General features: G+C 44.1%; 1 long non-coding RNA gene and 1 pseudogene across 1 annotated transcript; one reads left to right on the top strand and one right to left on the bottom strand.

Moving 5' to 3' along the window:
- The first annotated feature begins 7,482 nt into the window (after positions 1-7,482).
- Positions 7,483-10,258, top strand: LOC139360969 (testis-specific Y-encoded protein 2-like; annotated as a pseudogene).
- Positions 10,259-21,344: 11,086 nt separating this feature from the next.
- Positions 21,345-23,706, bottom strand: LOC139360978 (uncharacterized). Its single transcript, XR_011618545.1, has 3 exons — positions 23,480-23,706; positions 22,575-22,624; positions 21,345-22,294 (listed from the first exon to the last, which is right to left on the bottom strand). It is a non-coding gene; the product is annotated as an uncharacterized lncRNA (long non-coding RNA).
- Between the last annotated feature and the right edge of the window lie 51 nt (positions 23,707-23,757).

Genomic DNA, 23,757 nt, shown 5'->3' on the forward strand with positions numbered 1-23,757 from the left:
GAGGGAATTTAGAGGAAAGCTCTAAACAAAAACCGCCTACATACTCAGGATCATTACCTGAATATTCCTTATGCCCTCAACCAAGTAACTTTAGGCAAGCACAACTTATACAGTCACATGAAAGGAGTGAGTGTATCGTCTCCTCTGCCATTCCGTTTGTTGAAGCGTCATCATTTGTTTGGTCTCTCTGCTTGATTCTGATACTCACTTGCAGCTTACAGTTTGTTCTCCCAGTAGCCAGAATTACACTCAGAGTAAAACCAAAAGGATAGGTCTTTGATCTCACTCAAGCATTTTCCTTCATTCTTGTCTTGCCACATGATGGGAGTATGACTCCTTGCTTCATTCTAGTCTCAGAATTATTTCAGTGGTTATTATCTCTGCCTAGAATTATCTTCCCCCATCTATGTTCCTAGATTACTTCCCTAATAATAATTACTGCCGCCCTGAGACTTTGGTAGCCTAGTGACTCTAACTAGTGATACTACCGTCTTGGCAGGCTATGATAAAACACCAGAGGAAAAGAAAAACAAAAATTTTGGCTTCAGCCTTCTCAAATATCTCTGAATATACTTTCAGCCTTCTCAAATATCTCTGAATATACCTCCAATAAATACAGTTTTTCTACATAACAACCGCTTTCTACTTAATTCCTGAAGTAATTCTTGGTGTTGGATTCATTTCATTCTTCACATTGATTCAAAGCGTATATGTAACGTGAAGGCGAATTCAGAATTTCATGTGTCAGCAAATAAAATGTTCAAAATGATGCAAAATACAAATGTGAAATTGTATTTGTGAACTTCACTATTCTTTCAAATTATATTTAAATACCTACCCACTCAGACAATTTTTTTTAACTATCTGCATGTTCTCCTCAGGTGGGAAAAAAGGTATCAGAGTTCTTGAATAATTTATGAAAGACAAAATGACAATACTATACAAGGTTTAACCTATTCACAATACTGTATTCAGCAAATGGGAAGTAAACAAAATATATGATTTTAGTAATTCTAAAATATGTGTACAGGAAGAACATAGAAGAGGCCTTAACATACATAAACGAACAATTGAGGCTAGGCACGATGGCTCGCCCCTGGAAGCCCAGCATTTTGGGAGGCCAATGCGTTTGGATCGCTTGAGGTCAGGAGTGCAAGGCCAGCCTGAAGAGCAGGGTGAAACCCAGTCTTGACTAAAAATACAAAAATTAGCTGGACATTGTGGCGTGTGCCTACAATACCAGCTCCTCGGAAGGCTGAGGCAAGGGAATCGCTTAAAGCTGGGAGGCAGCGGTTGCAGCGGGCCAAGATCGTGCCACTTCACTCCGGCCTGGGTGAGAGAAGGAGACTCCATCTCAAAAGAAACACACACACACACACACACACACACACACACACACACACACACATCCCAAAAACTAATGAAGCAAATAAAGTGTGTTTTAGAAAAAATGCTCACAGGAAACTCACATATCCAACAGAAAAAAAAAAAAAAAAATCCTTTAAAACAAAAGTTCCAGGAGGGGCACATAAGAAAAAAAATTTAACACTTTGCATATACAGTGCAAATAGTAACCTGAAAAGAACCACGGGGGAAGAAACTCAAAATTTACAACTAAGTGCTCTAAAAGAAGTTGAAAGTCCCTCTCCACGTCCATGTATTGCAAACTTGATCCTAAAAACTGACAGGAGCAGAACAATAAAAATATATCTGAAAAGTGGTAAAACACTTCGGGTCTCATATAAGAATTGTAATGGAAAATGCATCAGTCTGCAGTTTTTCCATACATTTATGAACAAATTACATGTTTTCATACGTAAATTTGCTTTTCAGTATTCCAGGAAATTAAGTTTTATATTAATAGTAAGCAATGTTAACTAAGCAGGTGTTTACGAAGGTAACTGACACTGGGTGTCCACAACATCATTCAGGTGGGCCTTAATTCCCAGCCAGTTTCCCTCCCTGGTCACATATTGAGGTTTCCCAGCCATTCTGCAATCTCTAATTGCAAAATGAAAGGAGGCAGTTACAAAACGTCCTGCAGTGCTTCAGCCCATTAACATGAAATACCCAGGACGGGTAAGGTGGGAGGCAGAAACCAGATTGCTGTTTGCTAGGTGCTGAGAGAAGGGAGAAAATGAAAGGAACTGCTTAACTGGTAGTGCAGTTGTAGTGTGGAGTGATGAAAATGTTCTGGAAGTAGATGGAGAGAGTTGTTGCACAGCACAGATTGTGTTACGTGCCAGGTAACGATTTCCATTAAAATGTTTAATTTTGTTACGTGAAATTCATCACCACAACAAAAGTCAACTATTTTTCCATTTTTCCTCTACCTATCCTTCGTTGCGTAACCCTCATCTCTTGGTGACACACGGTCATTTCTCTGGGAAGAGCCTGGCTCTCTGCGTGAAGGACCTCCTTCCTTTTAATTTTCTCATCCAGGTGACATGGGACATGTAACGTTAAAATGATTTAATATTGTGTAAAGATCTCAAAATCTGAAACACAATTTTTTCTTGTCTAAAACAACTTTTCCAAAATTATTTCTGGTATGATTCTGTCCTTCTTTCCCTTAATTGCTAGACATTCATGACAACTTAAATATTTCTTCCGGCTTTGGATAATCCCATGGCTCCACAAGGCCAGTTCTACTAATGAAGCTGAAGGCAGACATTAATTCGTAAGAAAAAGTTCATTTTTAATTGTTATTTATTAGTTACTTAAGGTTTTTCTTTTCATATGAATTACTGATGACTACTAATGATGTAGGGAAAACAGGTAAAACCATGAAAGTCTTCGCTGAATATAAAGTTTACATACGTCGTCCTTTCTCAGCTGAAGAAGGTAAATTTTCCCATGTTCTTCAATCCGTCTCACACACACAAAGATTGCTGCCTTTGAATGACTGCACGCTAAAATTTTACATGAAAGCGCTCCCTCATCTCTAAGCGATTGGCTCTAGCTTAAATGTTGGCAAATTAACATGTACTAGTGCAGCTCTTCTCATGGTGACCAATATTTATTTTTACTGCAATTAGCAATACACTTAAAGGGGTCATTACAATGATGTACCTGTTTCAAAAATAGAAAACCTCCTCCTTTAACATACTCTTCACACGCTAATTCCTAGAGGTCAGTCTTTCACCTATGATGTGATCGCTGGCTAGTCTTCTGATGGAAATGTGCTAGCTTGTGTATTCTGAAATCAATAAATATTTAACTTCATCGATACTCTACACGTGAAGTGTAAAATCGAAAATGTCAGGCTTCAGTTTCCTCCATATGATGATGGAGTCCTTGGTGAGAATTTTAATTTGTTCTGTTTAAATTTCTTTGCTTAGAACTGTTACTTTATTGTCTTACATTCTTCTGTTGAGGCGGCAATCTTACCCTTGGCATTCTCAGCAATGTGACTTCTTTTTCAATTCTGCGTTTCACCTCGTGCTGCTTAGAACTAAATTCCCTCCTCAAATAATTTCAAATTCTACACTAAGGATGTAGTGTTAAGATTTCAACATCCCTGTACAATCTGAATGATCGCACACATCCCATATATTTACACCCCCCACATATTTCTATACACCATATCTTACTTTACACCCCCCATATGTTTCACAACTCTGCACTTTTGTGGGATGCACTTAACTTAAAAATGCTGGCCTCCTTCAAGTCTACCTTTCAAGCATTAATTTTATTAATCAATATTATTTAATATCAGGGATTGCTTATTCGCAAAATGCTCTTTTACTTCTTAGTATCCTCGCATAACCAATGAGAATGCCTTGCACGCAAGTATTACTGAGGTCTCAGAAACTGGATGGCCAGGCACAGTGGCTCACACTGTGAGTCAGTGTGGAAGACTGAGGCAGCTGGACTGCGTGAGCCCAGGGCTTTAATGGCGGCTATGGCAATGTAATGAGATCCTGTCTCTACAAAAATAAGAAACAAGAAAAACAGATTTAGCTATGTGTGGTGGTGCATGCCTGCAGTCACAGCAACGCAGCAAGAGCTTGAACCCAGGAATTTGAGAGCGTAGGGAGCTATCATTGCACCAGCGCACTCTGGGCTGGTGAGAGCAAGACTCCAACCCACAAAGAAACGGAACCAACAATTTTTAGATTGGTATGCCGGGGGAACACTACCAAGGGACCAAGGAGATGGAAGAATTCCTTAAATTAAGAAGCCTTCTATCAAACAATACCGCTAGGAATTTTAGGAGAAATTAAGAGGAATTCTCCAGCAAACACGAGATTAAAACTAATGTTTTCTCACAATGTGAACCCCGGCACTTGGGGAGACAGAGGTGGGTGGATCACGTCGTCAAGAGATCCAGACCATCCCTGGCAACATGGTGAAACCGCATCTCTACCAAAAATACACAAATTAACTGGGCCGGGTGGCATGCGACTGTAGTCCCAGCTACTCGGGAGATTGAGGCAGGAGAATCGCTGGAACCTGGGAGGCAGAGGTTGCAGTGAGCTGAGACGACCCCACTGCCCTCCAGTCTAGCGACAGAAGAAACCCTGAAACATAACACAAGAATCATTTTATTGGTGTGAGAGAGAGATGTGGGATAAATGCAGAGTGAAGAGAGAGCAGAATTTGATCAGTTAAACAGGTAAATACAATCTAGATAAGGACAAAAATATATTAGGAGAAAAATGATAAATTACTGTTCCTATAATTCTGCTATGAGGAAAGCTGTATCGAAACATATGATTAGGGTCCACGAAATTCCATTCAAAGAAACTTAAATATTTACAAATCAAAAAATGACACTTCAGAAAAGTATGTTATCTTTAAAATTTGTATCATAACATACAATTCTTACAAATCCATTATGAAATATTAATTTTAAGAGTAGGCTATGTTCAATTTTAATAATCTTTAAGAATGGCCCATTTAACAACATGAAAATTTTCATATAGCTACAAAAAAGGTAGACATATTCTAATGCCTTGGTGTTGTCACAGGTAAGGAAATGCATATTCTCATATATGGCAGAGTAGTAGTAATCTGCCCACTCCAGATCAATAGAGAAAAAAGTTACCACGTAATTATGTGCCTTAGAATGGAGCTACTCAGGAGGCTGAGGGAGGAGAATGGCATGAACCCGGGAGGCGGACATTGCAGAGAGCCGAGATGGCGCCACTGCACTCCAGTCTGGGTTACAGAGCGGGACTCCGTCTCAAAAAAGAAAGAAGAAGAGTGGAGCAGACAATGCAACTTCAACTTTAGAAAACATATCTGATCAATTCCACATGTGGTTGTTAAAACTCAAATGTTAGATTTTTGAAGGTGGGTTGCTAGAAAATACAATTGAGATACAGAACCAGGACTCAAAGGCCTCCAAATTCCCAGCCCCAGGCTGCTTGCCTGGCCTCCTCTCTGTTCCCTCTCTAATGCCGTCCCTCCCTCCCTGGAGTAGAACTGCAATGGATTGAGCCATAGGCCCTGGCTGATGATCTGGGGGACTGCAGAAGGGGGTCCACCGTAGGTCAGGTCACAGTTCAGAGCCCATTCCCCAGAGGCCAAGGAATGACCAGGGAGGTCCTTTCCCATGATGCACCTGCCGCGGAACCCTCCTCAGCAACCTTGCCAAAACCCAGGCAGTCATTTTTAGCCCAGCAGCTGAACGAGCTCAGGTAGGCGATGTTCTGCCTGCAGCTGGAGGCTCTATCTTTATGATCCCGGAACCACCGGACTGAAGTGCAATGAGACACCCCGTTCCCTGGGGGGAGAGGAGCCAGGAAGTTTCATGCCACACAGACCCTCCCACACACCAGCTCCCCTACTATGCTGGGAGGCACTCCATACCAAGGATGCCAAAGCAATAGTCCTTCAGGATGACTTTCACTGTGGAAGTTAAAGTTGTGACAAAAGGAAATCTTCATTCAGCCGCCAGTAACTGGGGATGACTGAGTTCCTCCACCTGCCTGGCCAACAAGGAGAAACGGGATGGACTCGAAGCGACCATTTCATCTAGCTGGACTGAGGTGGCCTGCTAGCTGGAGTGAAGCATGAGTTTCCCATTCCCAGCTCTGCCGCTGAGACACCGCGGGCCCCAGGGAGGCCTCAAACGGACTCAGACACTGGACCCCTCCCGCAGACCCAGGCTCCCCAGCCTGACCTGCACATCCATCGTGCAGCAAAGCAGGACTTCACCATGGTTTCTGACCCAGGACAACAACTGAGTGTGCCAAACAATTTACCTCTGGTCAAGGAGCCTCCAGACGACTCGTTGAGCAAGTCTCGTGACACCCTGCAATTTTCAAGAGCACAGAGAATCTGGAGCATCTGGCCTGTCGCCCTCGCTTGTTGCTTCTCTGTCGCTGTCTGTCGAGGAGGCAACCTCACAACTGTGGTGGTTTTTGGGGTGGGGAGAGCCAGGCCAAGAAACCTGCACTAACTAGGGAAAGGAGACAGAGGAAGTGGTTGCGGCCGAGGGCGGGGGGCGGGGTGATGTAAGGCGGCTGCTTCCTCAGGGTTCAGGAGCCGCAGGAGGCCCTTGTGTGCTGGATGTTGGACACGCTCTGCTGACGTCCAGGTGTGTGGTGTCCTCTCGTCCTGGGCTTCCTGACGGGTGGGCCTGTCCACCTGAGGGAAGCCCTGTAGGTAGAAGGGGCTGCAGGGTCGTGCCTGGCGCTCCCTATGGGAATGGCTTGGGTGCAAAGGAGGTTATGTATGCTCAGGGCCTACACCCCTTTGGGTCCAGCGCCAGCAGCGGGGAGACAGGCGCTTCAGCGCTATGGGAGCCTCTGGGTCGGCAAGGCAGCGCACAGCGGTGTGCACGCTGGCTGTCCATGGCCAGCCCTGGAGGCTGGCCTCCGGTACGTCTAGGGCATAGGACGGGAGCCCCTTTGGAATGCTCCTTTCCTTTCCGTACAGCACCCTCCGGGAGGAAGCCTGCTACGCGGAGTCTGTATTGTCATAGACCTGCCAGAGGGCGTGCCGGCCTTCTGGCCTCTGGAGCAGACGAATTCCACCTCAGCCTAACCAAGAGACTTTCCTCCCACGCGCCCGCCCAGACCCACTTTCCCCAGGCCGCCTCGGCTGCCCTCGCCCCAGCAGCCAGAGAGACTTCTCCTCTGGATCTGCAGTATTCCATTCCATCTACCTGGCCTGCCCAGTGAAGTGAGATGTTTCATACGTGCCGTGTGGGTCAATGGCTTGCCACACTCAGGATGTCAGTGAGGGCACAGGGCTTCCATGCCCAAGATTCCAAAGGCCACGCAGCCCGCGTGTGCCTGGATGCAGCGCTACCTGGCGCAAGCCCCGAGGGCTTCTCAGAGGAGGCATAGCTCGGGAGGTTGGGACTGCAGGCCAGCCTAGGTTGCTGCTGCCCGGGGAGACGCCCACCGCCCTCGCACTGACTGGCCGCCAGGGGAGAACCGCGGTCTTGGAGGGGCTCCTGGGGCCCTTCGGTCTCCATGTCTTCCCGCGGCTCCCTGCGCCCTTTGCCTGCAGTCCCTTAGGGGGCGCCTGCTAGCCCGGCGCATGCGCCCTGAGGGCCCGCCGTCCCACCGGCTGCGGTGAAGGGCAGCGGCAGGGTTCCTGCGGTGAGGGTCCGGCAGCACAGGCGGTGGTCAGTGGGAGTCCGAAGGGGGGCACCGTCTTCAGGATGGAGTCTCTACAGGAGGGGGAGGCCGGGGCGCAGAGCCAGCAGGGAGCTTTGGGGGAGGAGGCGGTGCTGGGAGCGGATGACATAATGGCGGAGGTGGAGGTGGTGGCCCACCAGGAAGCCGACGAGAAGCGGCAGGAGCAGGTCCAGCGGGCACAGCCTGGCCCTGGGCCCATGAGCCCAGAGTCTGCACTGGAGGAGCTGCTGGCCGTTCAGGTGGAGCTGGAGCCGGTTAATGCCCGAGCCAGGAAGGCCTTTTCTCAGCAGAGGGAAAAGATGGAGCGGAGGCGCAAGCCCCACCTGGACCGCAGAGGCGCCATCATCCAGAGCATGCCTGGCTTCTGGGCCAATGTTGTATCCTTTGCAGTGTTTCTTCTGCTTTTCCAGTTGAGCGGTGCTCTTGGGAAGTGTAAGGAACTTACGGGCGGCTCGGCGTCGATGTGACCATTTGGGGAACACGGGTGAGTTTCCACAGACAAATGTGGCTGAAGAAAGCCAGAGCAGACACGGGTACTATTTTCCTGCGTGCGTGAGAGAAACGCTTCATGGTGCCAAGCAGCAGACGTTTGGGGCATCTTTCTGAAGAGCAGAAGCGAGTTCTCAGCAGAACACGTGTTGCTGTGAATCAAGCTATCGTTTTAAGGGACTGTGACTGCTCCGCCTTGCCAGTCCGATCTGGGACTGGGCTTCTTCGGGTATGAGCAGATTCTGCCAGGCCTCAGACACCGGCAGTTCTCTGCATGTCGCCCCTCCCCGTGTCAGTGCGGTCAGCCTCACAATGATACACCCTCGGTGAAACCCGAGAGGTCTGAATTCAGGGGGAGGGAGAGGAGAAAGGGAGGTCATTCATGGATGCAGATCTGAAAAAATCCCCTAGCCGCCCCTCTGGGTGCTCTTAGGCCTTCCCCGTTGCTTCTAGCTTTTCTTTCCGTTGCATCTCGAGGCTCTTTGACCTCAATCAGATTGCAAACCACCCTCAGATGTCGGCCCTGATCACTGACCAAGATGAAGACATGCTGAGCTACATGATCAACTTGGAGGTGAGGCCGGGAAGACTAAGGCTGGAGGGTTGAGTGGGGGAGGCTGAGGGAGATAATTTATTCCTGCAAGCAACAGTGGGCACCTCAGCCAAAAAGGTGTTTAAGCTTTCTCCACCTTGTCCGGACAGGTGAAAGAAGCGAAGCATCCCGTTCATCTCTGCCAGATCATGTTGTTCTTTCGGAGTAACCCCTACTTCCAGAATAAAGTGATTACCAAGGAATATCTCGTGAACGTCACAGGTGACAGGTGGCTCCCAGGATGGGTAGTGGAAGGAGGAAGGTGGGTGGATCAGTGCCAACGTGTTCCAGCCCCCTTACCAAAACATCCTCTGTCTGTAGAATACAGGGCTTCTCATTCCACTCCAATTCAGTGGTGTCAGGATTATGAAGTTGAGGCCTATCGCCGCAGACACAACAACAGCGGTCTTAACTTCTTCAACTGGTTTTCTGACCACAACTTCGCAGGATCCAATAGGATTGCTGAGGTGGGTCCTTGCTGGGAAACATGAGGAATGACCCCGGTGTGTTCCCAGCTGCTTGGGTCACCAGTCTGAGCTCTCATGAGGCCTTTTCCGGTTGATTCCCCTGACAGATCCTATGTAAGGACCTGTGGCGCGATCCCCTGCAATACTACAGGAGGATGAAGCCACCTGAAGAGGAAACAGAGATTTCAGGTGAGCCGTACAGTGGGAACTGGAGCTGTCTGATACCCAGGATAAGGGTGTTGACACACCTCTCTATTCAGGGAGCCTGGAGGCTCATTTCAGAAATGTAGAACCTGGGGGTCCGTCTTATCCATGCCGAAATTCCTTGAGAGGAAGACACAGCATGACAGAATCCAGGACATTCATGGCATTGGGCTGAAAAAGGCACATGAGACACTGCACTGCAAAGCAGGTTATAACTGTGGAGTCTTAAGCCCGGGGAAGCATAGTGCGTGTCCACACTCACTGAGAAGTAAAGCCGAGTTCTTACCTTCAATCTGTGGCACTTGGTTCCGTGGCCGACAACCCGACGGGGAGTCATCTTACCAACCCCTAAAGCTTGGGCTCCCGGAATGTGCCTGGTTGTCCTCCTTGCCACAGACCACAAAGGACTGTTTAGATCGATGGATTTCCTTAAGCTATTACCCCATCGGATTTCCGTGTGCTTTTAGTGTACAACGCGTCTTGTTAGCTGACTCCTGTCACAGAGAATACTGGAAATGGGGCAGGTATTGCAGAGAATAGTTTGTAACACATGCACGGTAGGAGGAAGTTGAAGAGATCACAAAAGGGGAAGGGGTAGTCTTTTCTCAGCAGGCCGTAAAATTAAAACATTTTAAATGGTGGCTCAGAGGAGATGCATTTTGACATGTGTTTGTGTTTCTCTAGGGAACGCGCAGATGTTGGGTTGAATATGATGGAGCATCGGACACAGGTGCTGTGTTCACCTAACACGGCAGAACTCCTGAAAACTTACTACAGTATGCAGGATGTCAGTACTGAGCATGGTCTTGTGCACAGGAACTGAAGGACAAGCAGATCCAGTCACAGCAAATGAAGACAGGAAGCGGGGTGGGGGAATTGAATTGTATGGAATAAAAAATAAACAGTATTAAGGATGTGTGGCTCTGTGTGTGTGTGTGTGTGTGTGTGTGTGTGTCTGTGTGTTTGTGTGTCTGTGTGTGTGTGTGTCGGTTGATCCCCTGGATTCCGCTGTCATAATGAATTGATCAATCTATATGTTTGATTCTCTTCATGAAAATGACCAGTCTGTGTGGGAGCTGGGCCTCTGAATTTGTAGAGTGAATTGGTGTGAAATGTTTTGGGATTCTTTCTATAGGACAGAGTTGGGGAGGTACAAGAAACAGAAGACAGTTAAGTTGACAGCTTACTTCATCCTATGGAAGCAGAGATAGTTCAATGACATTGGGTGATGGACACTGAGCTATCCAGGGCCCAGTTTGCTGGGGTAAGGTACCTGCAAAATCCTTCATTTTGGGTATCATCAGACACATTAAGATAGCACAGGATAATGGAAATGTTAACGTTATCTTTCGTGTCGAATTCACAGCTTATTTTTCTTTAAAGGCGAATGCGTAATCTTTTTCTGGGACAATCAGCCTCTCAGGACTTCTCACACACCAACGTGAGAAGAAATGAGCACATAAGGTATATGGAAGCCTTATGGGAAAGGTTTCAGAGGCATATGAGAAGACATTCAGGATACGCACTTTTTTTTTTTTTTTTTTTCTGGCGTAGGTGACTAAGGCAAAACACAAACATGCAGAAGTGAGGGGAAAGGTGGTGGATTTGTGGAATATAAGATTGCCTGAGGATCCATGCCTGGACTGTCTGTCACTTGATGACCCAGAATATGGACGATGTTGTTGATGTTTACATCTTTAGCTGGGTTAAGCTTTTCTCCAAGATGCTTCTTTAGGTGAGGAGGCGAAAATGTACGTAGCTAACACCAATGCGAGTGCATTTTGTGCATTTTTTTCTTTACGATTTTCCTTAAAGTTTTATTAAAGCAATGACCTGGTCTATTAAATATAATACTATAATGTACAAATCAAACCTGGACACTTACCATAACTCTGATATGTAAGAAATTCCTCTTGGATGGTCAGAATGATCTCTACCACGTCCCCCAACGTTGCCGTCACGGTCACTACATTTACGACAGGTTTGCTACGGTCAGCAGGAACATCTTCAGAAAACTATTTGACAGAACCGGAAACTATTATAGTACCTATATCCTCCAGAGGAATGTTCATCCCGACTAGAATAACCATAATCATGGTATCCATAACCTCTAGGTGGTGGACCATCATCCCTGGTGTCTCAGGAACTCGTATGAATTCTGCTTCCGTAAGTTAAAGCAACAAATTCTAAATTATCAACTTCTCGTATCCCAAACATAACTAACTTACAACTTAAACACAATAAAGGACCAAACACACGAATAGTTGTTTCTCCAAATACTATATGCAAATGCTCAAAAGGCACATGGAAGAAATCATCATAATTAGTTATTCAGAAAATGCATTTCAAAACCAAAATGAGATAGCATACTTCACACACACTGGAATGGGAATACATTTTAAAAAGCAGGAAATATCAAGTGTTTGAGAGGACGTAGATAATTTGGAACCCTGACACAATGCTAGCTGGAATGGAAAATGATGCAGCTACTATGAAGAAATGTGGTGGTTCCCCAAGAAAATAAACACAATTATCACAGGACCAAGCAATTCCATTCGCACATACTGAGAAATGAATAAGGGTGCCCAGACAAATAGGTATGTAGAAATACAGTGGTGGAAACAACCCAAATAAAATAATGGGTCAGCAGCTTGTGTAAGGAAAGAAGTGCTACAATGTAAACGATCCCTCAGGGCATCGTGCAAAGGAAAGGAGACAGTTATAAAAAGTCCTGTATTGTTTGAGCCCACCAACATGAAATACCCGGAACAGGTACCTTCAGAGGCAGAAAACAGATTGCTGTTTGTTAGGGGCTGAGGGAAGGGAGAAAACGAAAGGAACTGCTTAACTGGTAGTAGTTAAGGGTTGTAGTTTGGAGTGATGAAAATGTTCTGGAACTAGATGGAGGTGGCTGTTGCACAACACGGCTTGTATTAAACGCCACTTAACTATTTACCTTAAAATGTTTAATTTTGTTTTGTGAATTTCATCACCACAACAAAAGTCAACAATTTTTCCATTTTTCCTTTGCCTATCCTTTGTTGCGTGTAACCCTCATCTCTTGGTGACACATGGTCGTTCTCTGGGAAGAGCCTGGCTCTCTGCGTGAAGGACCTCCGTAATTCTCTCATCCACATGACGTGGGACATTTAATGTTAAAATGATTTCATATTATGTAAAGAACACAGATTCTGAAACACAATATTTTTCTTGTCTAAAACCACTTTTTACAATTATTTCTTGTATGACTCTGTCCTTCTTTCCCTAAATTCCTAGACTTCCGTGACAACTAAAACATTTCTCCCGGCTTTGGATAATCCCATGGCTCCACAAGGCCTGTTCTACCAACGAGCTGAAGGCAGACATTAATTCTTAAGTCAAAGTTCATTTTTAATTGTTAGTAACCAGTTAGTTATTATTTTTCTCAGATTACTATACATAAGATTTTTTCCATACCTACAAGACCAAGCAACTTTCAGTTTCTACTAAAACTTAAAATATAAAAGTATAACCGTGAACAAAAAATGGACTTTCTGCTATGTACCAGGAAGTGTGCTAGACGTAAGAGAAATAAAAGCAACAAGGAAAACTTAAATATGTACTTAAGTCAATTTAACGATCAACACATTAATACATGGTACAGTGAGGACAAAACACCCACAATTTACAGTGAAGGAAAACATGTAAAATGTAAGCTGTTTTTGAAGCATAAATGGCTATTTGTGAGACACACGCTGGGAAGATCAACTCTCAAGAAGTCCAGCAAAGCACGTTGGTGATAGCATAAAGAGTAACGGGAACTAACAGGAGATTGGGGTGATGCTGTAAAACAGAACAACTTGAAAGTGTCCAGAATGCAATGATTTTGATGGTAATGTAACGGGATTCCGTACGTAATAGAAGGACACAACTCTTTAAAGCTGCGATAAACACACAATCCCCAGAATTTAAGATTCAATAAGACAGAGACCATTGGTTGGATCAAAATAAGTCCTCAAACACACTGGGAAAAAGGAGTCATTAGGTATTCATGTTACAACAAATCACTGCGTTAACAGGATAACAATATTTGTAGGAGAGAAAGAGCAAGGATGGGGCAAAAATGCCAGTTAGTCATTCTGTTACCCAATTTCAATCTTCTCATGTTCGTTTCTACTTTCAAGTACTTAACACTTCCTTAAATGTAAAAATCTGGTTGAAATATACTTTCTCAAGAATGTATTTTCAGAAAATGTGAAAGAATCTTTTCTTCTTGTGAGTCTGTCTTGGTGTCTCTCTGTAGACATTTTCCACCTTGTAAGTTTGTCTAGCTGTCTATCCATAGCTTGTCTATGCTATAGATGTATTTCCATGAATTGGAACTAAATCCATTAATAGCTTTTAGGAAATACTGACTGATTTCTCTCCTTTCTGTGAGAGTTCCTTCTAAGTTTTAATGCTGCTTGAAAGCTTTGAAGATCTATTTACACTTGTAGTGGAATACTAACATACAAACAGGACTGCCATACGTTCATTTACGTAACGTTTATTCCAATATCCTTCCAACTACACTTGCACTTCCTCAGGCAAAAAGAAGAGGATATCTAAAGCATTTCAGATCACATGACATTACGCCACCTTCAAAAGTTTAGTAATACCAAAAAGATCCTGAAATGCTGTTAAGTGAAAAGCAGTTTGGAGATTAAGAATAAGGGACGGTTACATCTCCATTCATATCCTCGACAGCATTTTTAGCATCTGCAGCGTTCTCAAAATACATGCAAAGCATTTGAGCTTGCTGATTTCCCCTTCATTTCACAGAAGAACTAAATTATGTGAAAATATCTTACATTTATATAATGGACTCAACGGAGTACTAAGAAACCAAAAACGAAATTGCATTTCACATCATTACTGTGATTCTTACTACTATGTCATCTCAATCGTCAGCCTATTTTATTCCAATTTGCTCTCCACCTCCACAACACACTTACTTTTGCTCATTTTCCTTTCTCAGCAACAGGTGACCTTTACCACAGACCCTTCACCTGCTGCCATGAGAATTTTCCCAATATGAAATATAAACTTGAAAATTACAGTTTAATAACAAATAACTATTTCAACTTATGTCTTCAGTAAACATATTAACTATACATTTACTTTGGAAAAGTAGAGATAAATAGCACCGACATATTAATGTGTATGTATATGCATATATACACACGTATACATACATACACACATATATACACACACACATACATACAACACACATAAACACACACACACACACACACACACACACATAAACAAACATATGTATAACAGTTGCCTGCCAATATGGGAACATATTTCCCAAATATTGCCTTAAGCGTCTTTTCATTGGTTTCTAAATGGAGGCCACCAATGTTAAGCTTGGCAGGCCGATCTGCTTCCGTCAGTTTGCTGTAAATGGTAAAAAAAAAAAAAAAAAAAGTCTATATTTAGGTAATCATAAATAAGCCAAAAAGATAAAATTTTGTTACACACTCTGTTGAAAACTCAAGTGAGATTCCCTTACAGAGGCTGACAGCTTTCTAGTAATTCTTCTTTTTTTTTTTTCATGAAATGATCGTGACTTTTACAATGCAAAACTGGAGATGTTTACTGAGCACATGCATTAAGGGATCAAACACGAATTCCATTATTCAAATTCTGTGAAAAGTTTTCCAGGATTAAAAATAACACCTCAGAATAAATTAACCCACCACACACTCTGTAGGATAATGTAGCCCAGCTCTGTCTTACAATTTATAGCCCTTTTCATCTTTGTATTCACATCATTCATTTATTTGTTTCAGTGTCCCAAGTTATATGAAAGAATGTGTCATCTAAAAAAATAACATTCTTTGTTCAAAGTGACCTGCCACATCACTTGTTATGAATTGTTTCTTGCTTGTTCTGCTAACACTTACATAAAACGTCCAAGCTACTTGGGAGGCTCAGGCAAGAAAATCACTTGTATCTGGCGGGGGGTAGAGATTGTACTGACTGAGATTGCACTACTGTACTCCAGCCAGGATGATAAAAACTCCATCACCATCATCGTCATCCTCGTCGTCATCCAATAAAATATAAAATAAAATAAATCCTTATGGAGCAAATTAACCCGTCACATTTCTACCCTACAGTGCATTGTACTGGTGTTCTCTATTATGCCCTGAACACATAAATCATTCTCTTGTAAAGTCACATTCGCACTTACGTTTACCGAGGCATTGTTCACAATAGCAAAGACATGGAACCAACTCACATGCCTACCAGTGATACCCTGGAAAAAGACAATGAGGCACATACACACCATGGAATAGTAAGCATAACCATACAAACGATGCGTTTCTGTCCTTTGCAGGGACATGGGTGATGCTGGAAAGCATCATTCTCAGCAAAATAACACCAGAACAAAAAGGAAAACACTGCATGTTCTCGCTCTTAAGTTGGGTGTGAACAATGAAAACACATGGATACAGGAAGGGGAACATCACACACTGGGGCCTGTCGGTTGGTGGAGGGCTAGTGGAGGGATAGCATTAGGAGAAATACCTAATGTATGTGACGGTTGATGGGTGCAGCAAACCACCATAGCACGTGTATACCTAGGTAACAGAACTGCACATTCTGCACGTGTACCCCAGAGCTTAAAGTATTTTAAAAAAAGAAATACATATAGACAGACATATACTCTACGTGTATTAAAATATAAACAATGCATAAATTTCATCTCTATGCAAATACATATATAAATACAGATACATGTATTGTATATGTTTACGAATACTTATATTTTTAAATCCATCATATAGATTACATGGTTTATACATACATTAAATTATAAGATATGAACTTCAAAGTGTAAGTTATACTTTTCTATGACATGTAAATTCCATATTACTTGATGGACAGTAAAACATTTTACATGGCATATATTTCATGAGTTCCATGTAACACTGAGGCATAAATAATGGGAACTCTGGTGAAAAGAGTGAAATCAAATAGTAGAGGGAATTTAGAGGAAAGCTCTAAACAAAAACCGCCTACATACTCAGGATCATTACCTGAATATTCCTTATGCCCTCAACCAAGTAACTTTAGGCAAGCACGACTTATACAGTCACATGAAAGGAGTGAGTGTATCGTCTCCTCTGCCATTCCGTTTGTTGAAGCGTCATCATTTGTTTGGTCTCTCTGCTTGATTCTGATACTCACTTGCAGCTTACAGTTTGTTCTCCCAGTAGCCAGAATTACACTCAGAGTAAAACCAAAAGGATAGGTCTTTGATCTCACTCAAGCATTTTCCTTCATTCTTGTCTTGCCACATGATGGGAGTATGACTCCTTGCTTCATTCTAGTCTCAGAATTATTTCAGTGGTTATTATCTCTGCCTAGAATTATCTTCCCCCATCTATGTTCCTAGATTACTTCCCTAATAATAATTACTGCCGCCCTGAGACTTTGGTAGCCTAGTGACTCTAACTAGTGATACTACCGTCTTGGCAGGCTATGATAAAACACCAGAGGAAAAGAAAAACAAAAATTTTGGCTTCAGCCTTCTCAAATATCTCTGAATATACTTTCAGCCTTCTCAAATATCTCTGAATATACCTCCAATAAATACAGTTTTTCTACATAACAACCGCTTTCTACTTAATTCCTGAAGTAATTCTTGGTGTTGGATTCATTTCATTCTTCACATTGATTCAAAGCGTATATGTAACGTGAAGGCGAATTCAGAATTTCATGTGTCAGCAAATAAAATGTTCAAAATGATGCAAAATACAAATGTGAAATTGTATTTGTGAACTTCACTATTCTTTCAAATTATATTTAAATACCTACCCACTCAGACAATTTTTTTTAACTATCTGCATGTTCTCCTCAGGTGGGAAAAAAGGTATCAGAGTTCTTGAATAATTTATGAAAGACAAAATGACAATACTATACAAGGTTTAACCTATTCACAATACTGTATTCAGCAAATGGGAAGTAAACAAAATATATGATTTTAGTAATTCTAAAATATGTGTACAGGAAGAACATAGAAGAGGCCTTAACATACATAAACGAACAATTGAGGCTAGGCACGATGGCTCGCCCCTGGAAGCCCAGCATTTTGGGAGGCCAATGCGTTTGGATCGCTTGAGGTCAGGAGTGCAAGGCCAGCCTGAAGAGCAGGGTGAAACCCAGTCTTGACTAAAAATACAAAAATTAGCTGGACATTGTGGCGTGTGCCTACAATACCAGCTCCTCGGAAGGCTGAGGCAAGGGAATCGCTTAAAGCTGGGAGGCAGCGGTTGCAGCGGGCCAAGATCGTGCCACTTCACTCCGGCCTGGGTGAGAGAAGGAGACTCCATCTCAAAAGAAACACACACACACACACACACACACACACACACACACACATCCCAAAAACTAATGAAGCAAATAAAGTGTGTTTTAGAAAAAATGCTCACAGGAAACTCACATATCCAACAGAAAAAAAAAAAAAAAAAAATCCTTTAAAACAAAAGTTCCAGGAGGGGCACATAAGAAAAAAAATTTAACACTTTGCATATACAGTGCAAATAGCAACCTGAAAAGAACCACGGGGGAAGAAACTCAAAATTTACAACTAAGTGCTCTAAAAGAAGTTGAAAGTCCCTCTCCACGTCCATGTATTGCAAACTTGATCCTAAAAACTGACAGGAGCAGAACAATAAAAATATATCTGAAAAGTGGTAAAACACTTCGGGTCTCATATAAGAATTGTAATGGAAAATGCATCAGTCTGCAGTTTTTCCATACATTTATGAACAAATTACATGTTTTCATACGTAAATTTGCTTTTCAGTATTCCAGGAAATTAAGTTTTATATTAATAGTAAGCAATGTTAACTAAGCAGGTGTTTACGAAGGTAACTGACACTGGGTGTCCACAACATCATTCAGGTGGGCCTTAATTCCCAGCCAGTTTCCCTCCCTGGTCACATATTGAGGTTTCCCAGCCATTCTGCAATCTCTAATTGCAAAATGAAAGGAGGCAGTTACAAAACGTCCTGCAGTGCTTCAGCCCATTAACATGAAATACCCAGGACGGGTAAGGTGGGAGGCAGAAACCAGATTGCTGTTTGCTAGGTGCTGAGAGAAGGGAGAAAATGAAAGGAACTGCTTAACTGGTAGTGCAGTTGTAGTGTGGAGTGATGAAAATGTTCTGGAAGTAGATGGAGAGAGTTGTTGCACAGCACAGATTGTGTTACGTGCCAGGTAACGATTTCCATTAAAATGTTTAATTTTGTTACGTGAAATTCATCACCACAACAAAAGTCAACTATTTTTCCATTTTTCCTCTACCTATCCTTCGTGGCGTAACCCTCATCTCTTGGTGACACACGGTCATTTCTCTGGGAAGAGCCTGGCTCTCTGCGTGAAGGACCTCCTTCCTTTTAATTTTCTCATCCAGGTGACATGGGACATGTAACGTTAAAATGATTTAATATTGTGTAAAGATCTCAAAATCTGAAACACAATTTTTTCTTGTCTAAAACAACTTTTCCAAAATTATTTCTGGTATGATTCTGTCCTTCTTTCCCTTAATTGCTAGACATTCATGACAACTTAAATATTTCTTCCGGCTTTGGATAATCCCATGGCTCCACAAGGCCAGTTCTACTAATGAAGCTGAAGGCAGACATTAATTCGTAAGAAAAAGTTCATTTTTAATTGTTATTTATTAGTTACTTAAGGTTTTTCTTTTCATATGAATTACTGATGACTACTAATGATGTAGGGAAAACAGGTAAAACCATGAAAGTCTTCGCTGAATATAAAGTTTACATACGTCGTCCTTTCTCAGCTGAAGAAGGTAAATTTTCCCATGTTCTTCAATCCGTCTCACACACACAAAGATTGCTGCCTTTGAATGACTGCACGCTAAAATTTTACATGAAAGCGCTCCCTCATCTCTAAGCGATTGGCTCTAGCTTAAATGTTGGCAAATTAACATGTACTAGTGCAGCTCTTCTCATGGTGACCAATATTTATTTTTACTGCAATTAGCAATACACTTAAAGGGGTCATTACAATGATGTACCTGTTTCAAAAATAGAAAACCTCCTCCTTTAACATACTCTTCACACGCTAATTCCTAGAGGTCAGTCTTTCACCTATGATGTGATCGCTGGCTAGTCTTCTGATGGAAATGTGCTAGCTTGTGTATTCTGAAATCAATAAATATTTAACTTCATCGATACTCTACACGTGAAGTGTAAAATCGAAAATGTCAGGCTTCAGTTTCCTCCATATGATGATGGAGTCCTTGGTGAGAATTTTAATTTGTTCTGTTTAAATTTCTTTGCTTAGAACTGTTACTTTATTGTCTTACATTCTTCTGTTGAGGCGGCAATCTTACCCTTGGCATTCTCAGCAATGTGACTTCTTTTTCAATTCTGCGTTTCACCTCGTGCTGCTTAGAACTAAATTCCCTCCTCAAATAATTTCAAATTCTACACTAAGGATGTAGTGTTAAGATTTCAACATCCCTGTACAATCTGAATGATCGCACACATCCCATATATTTACACCCCCCACATATTTCTATACACCATATCTTACTTTACACCCCCCATATGTTTCACAACTCTGCACTTTTGTGGGATGCACTTAACTTAAAAATGCTGGCCTCCTTCAAGTCTACCTTTCAAGCATTAATTTTATTAATCAATATTATTTAATATCAGGGATTGCTTATTCGCAAAATGCTCTTTTACTTCTTAGTATCCTCGCATAACCAATGAGAATGCCTTGCACGCAAGTATTACTGAGGTCTCAGAAACTGGATGGCCAGGCACAGTGGCTCACACTGTGAGTCAGTGTGGAAGACTGAGGCAGCTGGACTGCGTGAGCCCAGGGCTTTAATGGCGGCTATGGCAATGTAATGAGATCCTGTCTCTACAAAAATAAGAAACAAGAAAAACAGATTTAGCTATGTGTGGTGGTGCATGCCTGCAGTCACAGCAACGCAGCAAGAGCTTGAACCCAGGAATTTGAGAGCGTAGGGAGCTATCATTGCACCAGCGCACTCTGGGCTGGTGAGAGCAAGACTCCAACCCACAAAGAAACGGAACCAACAATTTTTAGATTGGTATGCCGGGGGAACACTACCAAGGGACCAAGGAGATGGAAGAATTCCTTAAATTAAGAAGCCTTCTATCAAACAATACCGCTAGGAATTTTAGGAGAAATTAAGAGGAATTCTCCAGCAAACACGAGATTAAAACTAATGTTTTCTCACAATGTGAACCCCGGCACTTGGGGAGACAGAGGTGGGTGGATCACGTCGTCAAGAGATCCAGACCATCCCTGGCAACATGGTGAAACCGCATCTCTACCAAAAATACACAAATTAACTGGGCCGGGTGGCATGCGACTGTAGTCCCAGCTACTCGGGAGATTGAGGCAGGAGAATCGCTGGAACCTGGGAGGCAGAGGTTGCAGTGAGCTGAGACGACCCCACTGCCCTCCAGTCTAGCGACAGAAGAAACCCTGAAACATAACACAAGAATCATTTTATTGGTGTGAGAGAGAGATGTGGGATAAATGCAGAGTGAAGAGAGAGCAGAATTTGATCAGTTAAACAGGTAAATACAATCTAGATAAGGACAAAAATATATTAGGAGAAAAATGATAAATTACTGTTCCTATAATTCTGCTATGAGGAAAGCTGTATCGAAACATATGATTAGGGTCCACGAAATTCCATTCAAAGAAACTTAAATATTTACAAATCAAAAAATGACACTTCAGAAAAGTATGTTATCTTTAAAATTTGTATCATAACATACAATTCTTACAAATCCATTATGAAATATTAATTTTAAGAGTAGGCTATGTTCAATTTTAATAATCTTTAAGAATGGCCCATTTAACAACATGAAAATTTTCATATAGCTACAAAAAAGGTAGACATATTCTAATGCCTTGGTGTTGTCACAGGTAAGGAAATGCATATTCTCATATATGGCAGAGTAGTAGTAATCTGCCCACTCCAGATCAATAGAGAAAAAAGTTACCACGTAATTATGTGCCTTAGAATGGAGCTACTCAGGAGGCTGAGGGAGGAGAATGGCATGAACCCGGGAGGCGGACATTGCAGAGAGCCGAGATGGCGCCACTGCACTCCAGTCTGGGTTACAGAGCGGGACTCCGTCTCAAAAAAGAAAGAAGAAGAGTGGAGCAGACAATGCAACTTCAACTTTAGAAAACATATCTGATCAATTCCACATGTGGTTGTTAAAACTCAAATGTTAGATTTTTGAAGGTGGGTTGCTAGAAAATACAATTGAGATACAGAACCAGGACTCAAAGGCCTCCAAATTCCCAGCCCCAGGCTGCTTGCCTGGCCTCCTCTCTGTTCCCTCTCTAATGCCGTCCCTCCCTCCCTGGAGTAGAACTGCAATGGATTGAGCCATAGGCCCTGGCTGATGATCTGGGGGACTGCAGAAGGGGGTCCACCGTAGGTCAGGTCACAGTTCAGAGCCCATTCCCCAGAGGCCAAGGAATGACCAGGGAGGTCCTTTCCCATGATGCACCTGCCGCGGAACCCTCCTCAGCAACCTTGCCAAAACCCAGGCAGTCATTTTTAGCCCAGCAGCTGAACGAGCTCAGGTAGGCGATGTTCTGCCTGCAGCTGGAGGCTCTATCTTTATGATCCCGGAACCACCGGACTGAAGTGCAATGAGACACCCCGTTCCCTGGGGGGAGAGGAGCCAGGAAGTTTCATGCCACACAGACCCTCCCACACACCAGCTCCCCTACTATGCTGGGAGGCACTCCGTACCAAGGATGCCAAAGCAATAGTCCTTCAGGATGACTTTCACTGTGGAAGTTAAAGTTGTGACAAAAGGAAATCTTCATTCAGCCGCCAGTAACTGGGGATGACTGAGTTCCTCCACCTGCCTGGCCAACAAGGAGAAACGGGATGGACTCGAAGCGACCATTTCATCTAGCTGGACTGAGGTGGCCTGCTAGCTGGAGTGAAGCATGAGTTTCCCATTCCCAGCTCTGCCGCTGAGACACCGCGGGCCCCAGGGAGGCCTCAAACGGACTCAGACACTGGACCCCTCCCGCAGACCCAGGCTCCCCAGCCTGACCTGCACATCCATCGTGCAGCAAAGCAGGACTTCACCATGGTTTCTGACCCAGGACAACAACTGAGTGTGCCAAACAATTTACCTCTGGTCAAGGAGCCTCCAGACGACTCGTTGAGCAAGTCTCGTGACACCCTGCAATTTTCAAGAGCACAGAGAATCTGGAGCATCTGGCCTGTCGCCCTCGCTTGTTGCTTCTCTGTCGCTGTCTGTCGAGGAGGCAACCTCACAACTGTGGTGGTTTTTGGGGTGGGGAGAGCCAGGCCAAGAAACCTGCACTAACTAGGGAAAGGAGACAGAGGAAGTGGTTGCGGCCGAGGGCGGGGGGCGGGGTGATGTAAGGCGGCTGCTTCCTCAGGGTTCAGGAGCCGCAGGAGGCCCTTGTGTGCTGGATGTTGGACACGCTCTGCTGACGTCCAGGTGTGTGGTGTCCTCTCGTCCTGGGCTTCCTGACGGGTGGGCCTGTCCACCTGAGGGAAGCCCTGTAGGTAGAAGGGGCTGCAGGGTCGTGCCTGGCGCTCCCTATGGGAATGGCTTGGGTGCAAAGGAGGTTATGTATGCTCAGGGCCTACACCCCTTTGGGTCCAGCGCCAGCAGCGGGGAGACAGGCGCTTCAGCGCTATGGGAGCCTCTGGGTCGGCAAGGCAGCGCACAGCGGTGTGCACGCTGGCTGTCCATGGCCAGCCCTGGAGGCTGGCCTCCGGTACGTCTAGGGCATAGGACGGGAGCCCCTTTGGAATGCTCCTTTCCTTTCCGTACAGCACCCTCCGGGAGGAAGCCTGCTACGCGGAGTCTGTATTGTCATAGACCTGCCAGAGGGCGTGCCGGCCTTCTGGCCTCTGGAGCAGACGAATTCCACCTCAGCCTAACCAAGAGACTTTCCTCCCACGCGCCCGCCCAGACCCACTTTCCCCAGGCCGCCTCGGCTGCCCTCGCCCCAGCAGCCAGAGAGACTTCTCCTCTGGATCTGCAGTATTCCATTCCATCTACCTGGCCTGCCCAGTGAAGTGAGATGTTTCATACGTGCCGTGTGGGTCAATGGCTTGCCACACTCAGGATGTCAGTGAGGGCACAGGGCTTCCATGCCCAAGATTCCAAAGGCCACGCAGCCCGCGTGTGCCTGGATGCAGCGCTACCTGGCGCAAGCCCCGAGGGCTTCTCAGAGGAGGCATAGCTCGGGAGGTTGGGACTGCAGGCCAGCCTAGGTTGCTGCTGCCCGGGGAGACGCCCACCGCCCTCGCACTGACTGGCCGCCAGGGGAGAACCGC

This window comes from Macaca nemestrina, chromosome Y (assembly GCF_043159975.1).
Source record: "Macaca nemestrina isolate mMacNem1 chromosome Y, mMacNem.hap1, whole genome shotgun sequence".
Lineage (NCBI taxonomy): Eukaryota > Metazoa > Chordata > Mammalia > Primates > Cercopithecidae > Macaca > Macaca nemestrina.